Raw genomic sequence first — 13,697 nt, forward strand, 5'->3', positions numbered from 1 at the left:
TGCATCTATGCAGAGGTCAGCAAGGCACAGAGCCCTTTCCAGGGCTCACAATGGTGAGTAAGGAGGGAATTGATTTTCAGTTGTCACAATCTGCTTATTTCTCAGGTTTTGACTGAGGTTCACGCCCTCTTGCAGTGCTAAGTCCAACCAGTGTAGGACTGCAGTGAGTCAGAAACCACTCCTTTGACAATTGTCCTATAACTGGTTAACACAGTTTATAAAAAAATGTGTGGCACTGGCTGGAGAGGAAACATGGTCAGGGACATGATTCAGCATGTTCACCAAAAATCCTTTGAGGTCCCTCTCTTGGAGGAACCATGTGGAAAAGAGTTGGAGGAACACTTCTGGACTTGGAGAATATGCTTATTTCTGTTGTGAGAACTGTCTCATTGAGTGCAAGTGAATGTCTCTGCTGATGCAAGCTGAGAGCCATTTCTATCATGGCTTGTATGAGCAGGAATGAATCAGAGATTCTTTTAAAATGCATGTGATTTTATTTTCAAAATTTTTCACCTTGCTTCCTTCAGGAACCTGTCAGTGTACATATCAGCAAGTGAGGGGTTTTTTAATTTGTTTTTTTCCCCAAACGGGGAGACATCAATGCTGAATTAAAGCTTGACCAGATTAGGGATTTCAAATAACAAATGCAGTTCACACTGCAATGGACTATGGTGTGTGTTAATTTATGAATAAGGCAGTCTCCATCACCCATATCTGTATGTGAAATATTTGGGGTGTGTATGTGTATGTTTGATTTTTTGAAAGGTTCTTGTTTGGAAGAAGAGAAATTAGCAAGTGGTCATACGATTCTGTCTTCTGCTTGTCATCCTCAGCTTGAACTTTGCTGTTTTCCTTGATGATGAACAAAGTCCAGAAGTCCTGTGGGATGCATTTATTCATGTTGTCCAATAGGGTAGGATCAGTATTGATACATTTGGGCGTGGTGAATAGAGCATTTTCTTTGCGGGGAAGGAGGTCACTGTCTCTGAAATTTGCCTCATTTTTGGTGAATTGATCTCTTTATAATGTATCATGGGCTTTTCTGTTTATGCAGGCCTTCCTGAGGTTAGGGAGGAATTATTATTGTATAGGTCTATAAATTATACTGTCTCTGGAGAGCTTGATAAGCCGATAGTGTCAGGGGACCTATAAATGAACATAATGACCTCAATATATGAATATATTATTTTAGAGATTGCTTGATTTTCGGGAAAATGGTTCCCCTGGTTCAGCTGCCAGCTTGGCTGGCCGTTTTTTCTGCTAGTGATCTGTGGTATGTGAACTGTGTAAATACGTCTGTACAACTGACGCAGATGGGGGAATGAGGATGTAACCTACAACAGCCAAGGTGGCTTCCTTATTGACCTGCGGATGTGTGTGAAATTCAGCAACTACCGGATCAGGTCTGAAAGCCATCTTATGATGCTAATCTCTCTAGTGTCTGTGGGAACTTCTCTGTCAGACAGTTTTTCACATAGAGCTGAGAAAAGCAGATTCTGGAAGAAATGTGCATTGTCAGGGAAGTGGGGACATTTCTAAGATATTTTGATTTCCTGCCAGAACTAATCGAGGAAGCGATAGCTATCATCTGTTTTTTTTGGTTCAACGCAGTTGTATTAAACAGCCATGGTCCCAGGTCTTCTGGAATTTACAACCATGCTGCTACAAATGTCATGGTGATGAGTGCGCTTAAAGTAATAAGCATGAGGTTTTAAAAGTGGTGGGGCTCATACTAACAGCAAGTGTTCTGCACTTATTACTCCATTTATAACATTTTTGTTAAAGAGTTTTAAATAGAAATCAAGGCTAGATTTTTACTGTACCTGGGTGTTTGTTTTGACCGGTTTGGACAATGGAATCTCTATGAAGTTTGAGTCCATGAAGTTATTTGAGGTGTGTTCCTTGTGAGGAAGCTACCCATGATGGATCTTATGGAAAAGTCTAACCTTAATAGCACGGTAAATCTTTATGATTATTTAAGATTCAATTATGACATAGGATGAAAAGACAATCGATCAGTTGCCTTTTTACATTGCCACCTAAGACTTACAAGGTATTTGACAATCCTAAAACTGCCCTAAACAATGCTTACCCTATAAGTTAGGAACTTTGAGATACATAAATTTCAGGTGAGTTTTAAAAACATATAAACTAGCCACCTCTATTTTTTTCTGCCCATGTCATTCTTAAGACAGAGGGTTTCATTTCAAAGTTCTTGGGAACAGCTTTCTTATTTTACTGTCTTACATTCAGTGAGACTTCTTCTAGGCCTTTACATGTTTTCTTTTCTTGTAAACAGCTTACAGATAGCAACGATTCAGTACGTGACTTGTGATGTGTGCTTAGGATTTCTTTTTTGCCATCAAGCTGCCACAGGGGGGAGCAGAAGTTTGGGAAGGACTGTGCTGCTCAAGAAGTTAGTCCCTGATACAAGTGATGTATAGCACTTGAACGCAATACCGTAGAGGATCTGTTACATGGAGAAAAATGGATGCAAAAAAAGAATGTATATAATAGGAATTAAAAGCCTCAGCTGGAAGAAGGAGCTAGAAGGTTTATGCAGCTGGGACGAGCTGAATTGTTCAGTGCGTTGCGAAAACCACGCTGTTTTTCTTATTCATTCCAACCAGCTTTTCTATCCAGATGTAAGGGAATGTGACTGAATTGTTTTCCTGCCTCAGAACAGAAGATGACATGTGGGAGTTGTACAGTACTTGCAAAATCCCTGTCAGTCTGACAAAAGGCTTTTCCCACGTTAGGTCTGTTCACTAACGAAATAAAAATGCTATACATCTTTGCAAGGTGGAGGACACTGAGGAAAGTTTGCCGACTTGATAGGAAAGGGCTGTGCTTGTGGGACTGTTGGGCTTGGTGAAATCCACTCTGCCTACTTAAAACATGAGTAACTGAAGTCTAGTTAGGTTGGGAACAGCAAGGATGAGGAGGGGAGATGCATTTGCCGAGCCTGGGCCCTGCGTGTGAGGTGGCTCAGGTCCCACAGGTGACCGGAGCTGCTGTCTCAGTGCGTGGTCTGCAGGGGCAGCTGGCAGCCCCTGCCCGTGCTGCTGATAGCCGGGTCCTGTGCCCAAGCTCCAGTTGTCCTTGCCAGTGCTGTAAACCACTGGCAAACTCGATTGCCAGAAGAGAAGAGATGAGGTGTCTGCAGCAAAGTCTGGGCACTCTTATTCTGAGTTGCTCCAAATACAAGTGGCCTTTTTTCCCCCTTATCCCTCTAAGGTCAGGAAGGGCTGTGTTGAGTGGCAAATTGGAGGTACTTCTTATTTATTGGTTTTTTGGGTCTGTGTTGGTGAGTTTTATCATTGAACAATCCTAGTCAATATCTTTTTCTGTAGGAATGAAGTAGTTTTCAGGAATTAGTTACTGATCAGTAGAGCAACTGAAAGGAATTAATCAAGCACCTTTTCTTTTATAAAATCCTACAGACCTGTGTGCAGATTCACAATGAAACAGAGTAAGTGGGGGAAAAAAAATTAAAGGAGAAATACAAAAATAACATTGATGTTTTTGTAACCTATCCTGTGAAATAACAAACAATGCTGTGTGTTACTTGCTGAATGTGTTGTTTTAGAATGCAAAGGAAAATATGGCAAGTAGACCTTTGCTTTTCATTTAAATGGCCAAAGTAAAATGGGGAAAAATCAGTTCTTCAGGTGAAGTTTTTCTGTACTTTTGTATGCCTTTGATTCCAGGACTGTTGAACTATCATCAGAAGGAACCTGGGAGAAATTCACATTCTTAGTGTATATTATATTGATAAATTCAATGCCTATTCCACAACCTGGTGCCTAATATACACAAAAAAGGGAGTTAGTGGTCCATTTTCCAAATATCACATAAGCAATTTGTGTATGCTGTTAAGAGGAAATGTATCTAAATTTGAATGGAACTATGTTAATAATATTGAAGGTCTCAAGGAATGCGAGGCTGTTTTTGCTCAACAATAAACATCTAAGATAACAAGAACATTTATATATTTGGCAAACTTGTGCCTAAACCTAAAGTTTCTAGGCTTTCTTGGGGAAAGTCATGTTACAGGTTAAGGGAGTTAACTGGGGATAAAAATGCAAACAGAAAAAAAGATAAAATGAAAAATACTCAGAGCAATTTTGAAATTTTCCCTTAATTTCTGTGATGCATGAGTTCTAGAAGAATTGCAAGTCACAAACAGGCTGAAAGTTGTACCCCAGTTTATTGCATTCACCTGGAATCTTGCAATAATAAAAACCTGGAGAACACTGACCTGACAGTATAAGAAAATTTAAATTTACCTACGCTTCTATCCCTTTCTACCTAAAGCACAGTAAGCTTGGTTTGTCACAGTTCTTTTTATAGAACATTTACTGCGAAAATGGCAAGGGTCTATGAGTATATGAAAGAAGATAATAAAAAGGAAGGTACCTAACAATGGAAAAATCTAGAGCCCCAATTAGTGTTTTTTTGCAATGGACAGTGTCAAGATTTTCATTCCAGACATGGTGTGTGTTTCTTAACATTTGAAGAATCAATGTATGCAGAAAATCAAAACCAACAGCAAAAACAGCATTATGTCATTTGTAATTCCATTCTGTGGCTTTTCAGTTTTCATCACTTTGTTCTTTTCCGGGAAAAGAAAAAGAACCAACAACAAGATTCAAAAGTTTGAGGGAAATTACGGCAATCCATTTTGGGGGTTTAAGACTTCCAAAACTTTGGCTAAATGTGTTATAACCCTTCTATTTCTACCCTAGGATAGGATGAATGAATAGGATACTTACTGTAGTGCGATGGAATCATTCTTTTGATTGGAATGTTATAGATGTGTGCTTGTGTTTCTGGTGCTATAGGTCAGAGGTTTGTTCCTGCAGAGAATCTGTATTACATTATATTCAGAGCTGATGCATAATGTACTTTTTGACATTTAAAAAAGATTATTTTATTATGATATAGTTCCAGCAATAAAACCACACATGTTGTGTTCAAAGCCAAATTAGCTGATGAATGGATGAGATATCTGATTTTTGTTTCATGAAGACCATCAGGGCAAATCCAGAGCACTAAACTCTCTGCACTTAATTATACACAACAAAAAATGAATATGCACAAAGAAAAAGCCAAGGTAACAAAAATTCTGTCCTGCAGATATTTACCAAGAGAGCCAAGCTAGAACATGTTTGCAGGATTTGGAGCATATTTGACACTCCCAGACTAGATGAATTAGAGCATTAGAGTTTTGAGGAGAGCTATGATGGGAATAACAAAGTTGGCAAGGGAAAATAACTCCAAAATGTTAAGAGAGCACAGCTCCTATAATTTGTGTGATATGGAGGTACAGTTTTGATGCCAGTGAGACTTTTGCCATTTATTCCCATGCAAATAGACTCAAGCTCTGTGATGCTCTTGACTAATGACTGCTTTTCCTTTAAAGGAAGTTTTTAATCAGGAAAATAATGCAAACAGTAGATACCAGGTTTTTGCTGTGATGGTGCAATCTTTTTATGCCACTGTTTTTAATAAGTTGCTCTTTAAACTGTCAGCCATCATTTAAAAAAATCAGTTAGCATTTCCCAGCTCTGGATGTATGAAGTACACAGGTGTGTGATAGACTGCTCCAGTACCAGGATGATAGCTAAGTATCTTAAAAAGGATAGAAAGTTGTAATGTTTATATATGAAAATAATAACTGTAAACAAACTGTATAAATGAAAATAAGAAACTGTAGCTGACTTTAAGAATACTGAACACATTCTTCAAATTTAACTTGAGTCTTAGTTTTACTAAACAATTCATGAACAGAATGTCTAACTTTTATCTGTTTCTGAGTTGTGAGCATAAACATCCTAGTTATAACATTTGGTAGAAAGTGCCTTTCCCCACCTCCACATAAGTAATTATGTTCATTTTGCTCAGAGATTCAATTTCAGGGTGAGACCAAATATTAAAGAGCTTCAACTGAAGGGAGTTTCCTCATGGAAATTACAAACCATGAATTAAGTAAGTGTAGGGGCTGAGATAATTGTTAGAAATACGCAGCTAGATCCATCTATAAATAGCTTCAGCAGATTGACCATAGGACGGTGGTCACATTCTGCCAGACCAACTATTAAATCTTATTCTGGTCCCTTATCAAAATCATAGGCGAGTGCTTAGGTAAACGAAGGCTTGTTTGCCTGCCCTGAAGGCTATCTGATTGTGCTCCAGGAAAAGGAGCAGAGCTAATTCCACGTGCATTTCAGGAAAAGGAGCAGAGCTAATTCCACGTGCATTTCAGGTTTCTTCTGCCGGGAAGACACACTGGCCTCAGGGACTGGTTTGCACTTCTCTCTTCTTAAGCACTTCTTTCTTACCCTTTCAGTATTGTCATAACACAAAAAGAATTACAGGTGAGTCAGTGAGGTGCTGCTAGACTTCCAGTTTCATGTCATTGCAGATGCATGAGGGGGAAGACATTCTTCCCTACCTGTCCTGTCCTACCCCTACCCTCGCCTTGCAAAATATTGATTTACTTTCACAGGATTTCTTTGCCAAATCCCGCTTCCTTTTAAGCACTTTCTCCTTTCCCTGACCATTATTTTTCTCATTCCTACACCATTCTGAATGTTCTAGCTCTGTTCCTTTTCACCACCTTTCCTCATCTTACTTGGGTCTTAAATAAATTATAAGTAACCTGCCACCATCTCTCAAGTACAGAGATAAAACTAGCAGTTCCTCAAAACCTTCAGAATTTCCTTTGCTGTCTTCTGAGTCTTTTAACTCCAATGTTTAATAGGTGCCTCCTTGATCCATTTCTGAATTTGCTTTGACAGTTAGGACTATCAGCTCTCTGATTATCTCTTCTGACTATCTCCTCTGCTAGCCCAGAGGAGAAATTTTTATGGGATATTACATAGGTGGATGCAGAAGGCACATAGCAAGGATGTGGAAGGATGTGGCAGATAGACCATCTAGGGGTCTTACAGATTTGTTCAGCCTGTACAGTGGCTTGGACAATGCTGTTGACATGTCTGCTCTCCAAGCTAGAAAAGCCACTGTATTTGCTTAAAATATTTTTGGAGATGTTTCTGTGGTTTGTCAGATCTAAAAATAAACTATGATCAACATACTTAAAATTTTTGACAGGATTTTTTTTCAAGAGTATAAAAGGCATGGTTTTCCTCCTAGGGAGCCCATCAGAACTGTAGTCAGGCTACCAAAATCTCTTTCAAATCTCTGAGTCTTTTTTTTAAGTTTCAATTTGGGGCATCCACCTGCCTACCATCTATGTTATGCGGCCCATCATTTTCTCAACTGACAGAAAAGGGCACCAGGAGTATTTGTCATCTGTCACATAAATTTCAAAGGCAATTGGAAATCTTTCATGAAAGTTTGTTTTCCTAAGAAAGTGGCATCCTGATGAAATAGACCATGTTCTTCACTTGTATTAGTTTTCAACAAAATGAAGCTTAGAAAAAACTTGGAATTCTTTTTAAACATATCTTTAACATTCTTTCTTAACAGAACATTGGTCCTCTTTTGATTTTGGAAGCGAAAAACATTGGTGGGGTTATTTTGAAATTCATTTGGTATCAATAATTTACTTATCTTGATTTGCCTGAAACACATGTTTAAAATTTTCACTGGAAATTTTCAGAGGAAATTTTTTAGTGTTTGTGATTATAAATGGGGTTTAGGAGAAGATTGGAATCCTATTATTTTTTCAAGAAACAGAAAATTCATTTTTTTGGCCCATATTAGGGAACACTTAAAAATACTCTGTGATTCATTTTGAGTCATCAAAGCCTATCATATAAAAACAAATTTGTTAACACAGTTGTACTGTGTTCTATCACTACTTACTTCTGAAACAAATCCAATTAATGTGAATGATTTACAGTAAAAAGCCTTGAATTAAGTAGCTCAAAGCCTTGGTTTTGGATATCAGGCCTGTGGGTCCAACAGCGAGGGATCCAGCACTTCCTTGGAGACCGTCAGCAGCTGTTCTGCATCTTCTGTGCTTCTGCTTGAGTCCTGTGCTTGAAAATGTATTGCATTTGGGCCTGTTGGCTAAAGCTTCATTACCTGGAATGAAATGCTACTTGTAGGTAGCACTTTTCCATCCCGAGAGTTACAGAGGGAGTTACTGAGGTGTAGAGCAGAAAGGAGTGCATCTCATGAGAGCTTGCTTTGAGACCTAGGGGTGCTAAGACACCCTCTGATAATACTCACACAGGGGCCCTACCTCCCCTCACAGTTGCTTCATGAGCATTTTAATGTTTATAAAGTTTGCTCTGAGTGGCCCTACAGAACCCATCTAACACAAAGAAGTTTCCCAGCAACTCTTTACAGTGGCCGTAGTGGGACTTCTGCCATAACCCCTCAGGATCTGAAAGAAGTGTGACATGCCAGGGACATTTTCAGAGGACTCAAGTGTGGGCTACACTGCAGATGCCTCCAGCTCTGAGAGCCAGTGTAGGTTATTCCTTCAGAGATTTTCCTGCCATTCATGGTAAGGGGCAATAGTTTTCCACACTTGTCAGTGTTACCAGCAGTTGCTCTTTCAGAATCATGGTTTTGCAGATTAGCACAGAGAAAAGCTGATGTGGGAGCCTTATCTACCTTATCTACCACCTCCCAAGTGCACAGTTTAGAAAAATCATCCTTTCACCCTCCCTCCTCCCCCCCAAAAAAAAGCAGGGAAGAAGAAGCAGCATGACCTCTATTCCTGTGTACTGATGTAATTGCCAAACTATTTTAAGCTGCATCGTCATCAGTGGGTCTTATCTAAAACCAGCAGAAAATATAGAGGATGTTGCTTCTCATCAGGACATAGCATTTAGTTTTCTTTCAAGTGGCACTATAAAATATCATGGGAATAGGCTTTGGCTTCCCATATTTTAATTCTTTTTTTTGTCCCTGTTTTCATTTTCAAAACTATTTGGATCTGAGAAGACCTTTTTTTCTTTCCACTTCTAATTTGTTTGTTGGAAGACTATTTTCTCACCCTATTTGGATGTTAAGAGGCTATTTTTCCATTTCTGGAATAGCCATTCACAGTTCTATGTTTCTTGTGCAAACCCTCAGAATTTACAGTGTGTTTATTGGTCTCTCACCAACTGCAATTTATCTCTTGTAAGAGTTTGTTTCAAAGTTTCTTTCAGATACTGTTATATAGATTTTGTTCACAGAGTAATTCTGCTGAAAGCCTAGGAGTTTAAATGACTTTGTTCCTAAAGGAATTAACTAACAAGCTAATTAAAATATAGGGAATTTATATCATTTGTTGGACTAGTACATTTAGGATATAATTGAAGAGGTAGGAGCTTTTAGTAGTAAACTAGTGTCCAAAAGATGCACTTTGTGCAAAGTGTTGCAGGAATGCACAGTACAACACAGCCTCTGCATGGAAGAGACCACATTCAGGTCCTCATTTTGCCTGTTGTGCTGCACAGATTAAGAGACTGTTCATATAAAAGAGCTTGTAAAATCTGGAAGCAGGGGAGAACGAAGATGCCAGGGATAGGAGAGATGAGGGGCAGTTATTTCATCAGAGAGGAGGTAAGTTAGTGTGATTTTAGGGGTGTTGCAGTTGGAAGGGGAATGGTGGCTATGTACAGGACTGTGGTACCATGAGAATGGAGAATGGGAAGGGGATAAGTGTTATGAAGAAGCAGGAGCTGAAAGAGTGAAAAAGAGGAAGTGTGTGGGACGAATTGGAACAGAGGAGGCAAGAAAGGAGAACTGCTAAGAGAAACAACGAAGTGCAGAGCAGAAAAACATACGGATAGATGACTGAAAGAGTAGCCTTAGACCTCCCCTGGTGACTAAATTTGCTGGGAAAATCTGAATATCTGGTTGCTGATTTTGGTGCCTAAATGAAAATTAACTAACTCAGATTTCTGTAGAATTTGAGGTATAGATATGGAGGACTGTTTTAATGTTAGTAGGCTAGAAGGCTGAAAAGGAGGATTAACGTGCATTTGGGATTCCAGCTGCAGCGTGCTTGTTGGACTACCAGGGAGATCCTCAGCACCAGCCCCTGCTGGGTTTTGCACCATTGCTGTTCTGCCCGATGCCTAATTAGACTGATAAGGGGAAATGTTAATGGACTTCACCAAGTCTGTGACTCTTTTCCTTTCACAGCTATGTAGCTTGAAATGTGGGAGGAAACTGTAGAAGCAAATGGAAAGCGAGGTTTTGCTACATGTAAGTGAACAAGATCTGGGCCATCAAACAGCACAATGGTGCAAGAACAGTGGATGGGAACCAGTATTCTGAGTCAATAAAATGAATTAAATGCCAAATCAGTCTTGTTGTATAACTGTATTTCTCCTTTTATTTCCTCTTTGTCTTCCATTAAGGTGTACAGCTTCAGAGTAAGCACCTTTTGGAGGCTGGCTCAGAAAGGAAAATTGCAGCTATCCTTGGTTTGAGTGCTGCCTTTTAAGCCTAATGTACTGGCTTATTAAATCAGTATAGTAATCATGTGTTAGACATAGCCTGGGTTTAGGCCTAGGCATAAGATGATTCTTTGCTGAAAATCAAAAAAGGTTTGAGACTTTTTTTTCCTTCTATGGTCCTCTGAGTTTTATCCTGGATGCCATATGCTATAGGAGCTCCAGAAATATCATGTGGCAGCTGCATGTTTTAGAAGAAAATGTTGTAGACAATTGAATGTGTATGCAGACTTTTGGATGCTTAAACTTTCTGACTCAAAACTTTCTTTTCAGTTTCTGATCACTGATTAGCTCTGTAAAGCAACACAAACAAAATAACTTTAACTACTAAAAATTATCCCTCTTCCGCTCTCAGGGGCTCTCTCCTTTCTTCAGACTATAATTTTGTAAACAGCCAGATGGAGTTTTGCTTCCAGAGATCTCACAATCCATATTTTGGTCCCAACTAGCTATTTCAGGCCAATTTAGACTCTACTGAAAGACAGATTTATAAGGAAAATGTTGACAGATCCTGGCCTTTTACATTGCTGGTGGGAGCCATGATAATAATAATGATTTCCTTTCATACTCTTCCATCAAATGTTCAAAGCAATAGTTTTTCCTTTGGTGCAAACATCAAAAATGTGGACAATTTTATTCTTCTAAACTTGGACAACATCTGTGTTTCCACCATTTCTGTGGGAACGCAATACACCCTTTTCCAATTCTATTAAAACCCACTTTTTTGGCTAAAGCATGTGCCATTACAAGCACTTTCATTATGTCTCATATATCTTGTTCTAGGAAGTGGGAGTCTGCCTATTCTATTTCTTCAGGACTTTCTTACTGAGGGGAGTGTACATCAGAACTGTTTTTCCTCTCTGAATGCCTTCAAGTTGTTTGCCTTCTTAACCTAGACATCTTAAGTGATTCCAAGTAATTAAATTACTATCCAGCGACAGTAATGCTTTGCTTATATTTCTGTTGTTTATTGTTCCAAAACGAAATGGATTTTAGAGATGATTCCAGTGAGTTCTGACATCTGGAAAGCATTATGTTCAAGTCTGGCTGCAGTTTAGTTCTTTACCTTTTGAGACATGCCTCTTGCATTTGCTCTGGGATGGAAATTCCTGAAATCACCTTTGGAGATGTCTGAATGCATACGTAGAAAGAAAGGTATAAGAAAAAATGCGAGGGGATCTCATCGTTTCCATTGTTACATTTTATGAATTCTGGTAAGTTGGAAAGAAGGGACCAATCTAATGTCAGTGATAGAGCTTGGCCGTGCAAGGTAAAAGTTCTATGTTAAAATTTAATTATCCATATTCTAAGGCAAATAACTTGTTCATGAAGCAGTCTTCTTTATTGTAAAGGAAGACTGAGGAAAGATTTGTACTGGCTTATGGAACCTCATGCACAGCAAGAAACTGCTTTCTAAAGAAAAGCAGTTCTAGCTTCTCTTGCTCCATGAGCAAGAGAAAAGTAAAAGTTACTTACACTCCTCTCAGTTTTGCTTAAGAGTTTATAAAAAGGACTGACCAATGCACGTACATGCCTGTCTTCACAAGTGGAAACAGGCAGGCCTTCTGAAGGAGTGATCGTATTTACATGGAAACTGTTTTACATAAGAAGAGGAGGTTGGTTTGACAAAGATGTGGTTTTATTTACATCCATGCTCTTTCCTCATGATTAGGAGGGTGTTTGGAAGGTGCGGTCTCATTTACATCATGCCTAGACTGCCTTTTGCTTGTCTGAATTCATCCCTTGCCTGTGTCTATTAAAGGAAGGAACTGCTACAAGCAGAATAAAAACAACTGTATGAAAAAACATTACTGTTTTCCTCCTCTGTTTCTACAGTGTATACATTCCTGCTGGTATGTACCTGTAAAGAGATGGCCACATTCCTGGGGAGAGAGTTTGGGGTCGGTGTATGTATGTTCATGTGTGTATATGTGTTTGCAATGCCAAGGTGAACATAATAGTTCCTGTGCTACTGTGGGTGTTGGAGGGTACTAGAGCTGTTTCTGAAGAAAGGCAAGAAAGGCAAATTTTTATTCATTGCAGATTGTTCCTTTTTGGGTTTTGCTTTCTTTTTTGTCTTTGTTTTTCAAGGTGCTTGTGCAACTTTTCAAAGGTGCTGCTGACAGCTGTGGAAGAAGGCCTATCTTTAGTCGCTGTGTGTCACATTTCATGTAGGCACTTGCATTGGAAAGGACTTGGCATAAACATGATAGCAGCATTTTACACATAACCTCTGAAATAGGATGGAGGACTGGCAAATGTGCAGGGCAGTAATGAATTGGCTATGCTACGTGCACTTGCCGTGCAATGATCTGTCCCTTCCTCATCACACGTATAATATATATTCCATATATACTACTATATCTTATGATGAGAAAGCAGTTCAGTTGCCTGTTACTGTCCTCTATTAGCATTAGCTCTGGGGTGAAGATACCACCTTATCAGAAGGTGGACTGCATATGTGCTCCTTGCTTGCAGACTGCAAAGCATCCAGAAAACTTTAAGCCGCTGTTGACTTGACTGGGTTGATATTGCTGCGATTACTCTGGTACCTCCCCATTTTTCTTCTTCCAGCCATGGTTGATTAGACACCAACTGGGTGAATTCCAATTAGTAAGAAAGGCAGAAGGGAAAAGAGATCCAGTGTGGTGATGGGTTTGTTTGAAAAAAGAAATTAAAATATCATGAATCTGCAACAGTTGGATAACTGGTCCATGTACATGACTGTCAGTATTATTTCACAGAGAACAGACCTATTGTGTTATTTTTTCTCTGGGTGAAAAAGGAAGGGACATGAAGCTCTGATTTGAGACTATTCAGAGAACTGAGCATGGAAGGAGCTGCTGTCGGTGCTGGGGCTGGCTGGCCCTGCCACGACTGGGACAACTTTGTTGCCACATGCCTTCACGCAGCACAAAAGCCAGGCAGGTACAACAAAGTGGCTTTGTGTGTCTGTGTGTAGGTCATAATTCACTCTTTCTCTCATTTTCCTTACTGATGCCTTTGATTATACTCCTGTAACTCGTGATAAACATCTAGGCATGACAGCCTAAAGATACTAATGTTTTTAAAGTTACAGTCAGCACTCCTTTTCAACTTTAGATACCTATGACTGCCTTTATAAACATCTGGTGATGAGCCACTTCTACCCACATAACTTGGTGAAACTGGAAATCTATCTATCCAGCACACTCTGGTTTAAAAGATGAAAGTTAATAAAATATTTCCTCTTTTTCCTCAAACGAAAGCATGACACTGTGCTTTTGC

Source organism: Dromaius novaehollandiae, chromosome 3 (assembly GCF_036370855.1).
Source record: "Dromaius novaehollandiae isolate bDroNov1 chromosome 3, bDroNov1.hap1, whole genome shotgun sequence".
Lineage (NCBI taxonomy): Eukaryota > Metazoa > Chordata > Aves > Casuariiformes > Dromaiidae > Dromaius > Dromaius novaehollandiae.